Raw genomic sequence first — 1,498 nt, forward strand, 5'->3', positions numbered from 1 at the left:
TTTATCTTGTATTTGATTGTGTTTATCTGCAGTTAGTTACACGAATTCAGATATAGGATGAAATCGGATATGGATGAAATCGTTTAGGGATGAACAGATTTAAGAGTTTTTAAGAATTTTAAGAGTTTTTAAGAGTTTTAGCCAAATGCTTTATAATATAGTATAGATATATTTTTTAAAATGAAAGCTGTTGTGTTTGTATCCACCCTCTACATACTGTTACCTATAAACTCTTGTAGTTCCAACTGGGACCAACATTTTTCAAGAATCTCGCTCAAAGCAATATTCAACAAGCGATATACTCGGATCTGACAGAAGCTTGAACAATTTCAACAAAAACCCACAAAACTCAAGAATTGTTTCTAACACCAATATAGATTTGCTCGAAAATCCATTTTAAACAAGTTTTATGAACACAATCTTGTCAAAAATAGATCGAAAACCAGTCAATTTGATCAAAATCGAACAAGAAACTTCAAGAACTTTCTGGTAAATTGTCGAACACAAAAAATCCAAATTAAACTCTGATTTCTAGCAAATTGATTGAAATTATCACATAGATTCAATCACAAAGTATTTCTAAACAAACCACAATCAAAATTCAATTAAAAAACCTCAAGAATTCGATCTTGAAATTGAGAAATTCGGACAGAAATGTTCGATCAAGAAAATTCAAAAATGCTTTAAGAAATCCATCAAATCTTGTTCAAAATCTAATTTGAATTACTGTAATCTGCTCTGATGCTAATTGATAAACCCAGATTAATCATTCAACAACATATTATCAAGAATTCAAGATATTCACAATGGCAGAATTAAGATTTGTAGATAGATAGAGAGAGAGAGAGAGAGAGAGAGAGAATTGTGAAAGCTTCAAAGATTGATATTAGCTTCAAAGGTTACAAGTGTTACAAGAGGTTTAAGAGTTACAAAAACAATAACAAAACTATCTATTTATACCCAAAGGGTATCTACAAAAAAGGCTTGAATACAACATAAAAACTTGAACTAAATAAATAATATATTTAATCACATTACATACTAAATCAGAGACACAAGTGACCTTGGAGCGACCTAAGTCGTGGACCAAGTCACCCGTACACCACCAGGTCCCTTCACGTGTATTATCACATGTGATAAGGGAGTTATCATGTTTTCGGAAAATATATGTGTTTTTGTTTGAATCTTCACATATATATAAATATAGTTTTAGAGACAGATTCAAATAAAAGAACAAGAACGCCTATATTACATGTGATTTTACACGATTTTGTATCAGATATGTGAGCGACCTAGGTCGCGGGCCAAATCGTACACATACTTCTGCATTAATCATGTTCCTTAAACACATGCGATTTTATTGTGATGTCACATTTGATATAAACGTTCTTATATTCTCTTATTGTAATTATGTTTTCGTTTGATTCCAACCCTAATATTTTATTATGTTTATGTTTAATGAACATCTATATGATGTTGCACCTATTAATTTATAATA

The sequence above is a fragment of the Cynara cardunculus genome, assembly GCF_001531365.2.
Source record: "Cynara cardunculus var. scolymus isolate 2C chromosome LG 1, CcrdV1, whole genome shotgun sequence".
NCBI lineage: Eukaryota > Viridiplantae > Streptophyta > Magnoliopsida > Asterales > Asteraceae > Cynara > Cynara cardunculus.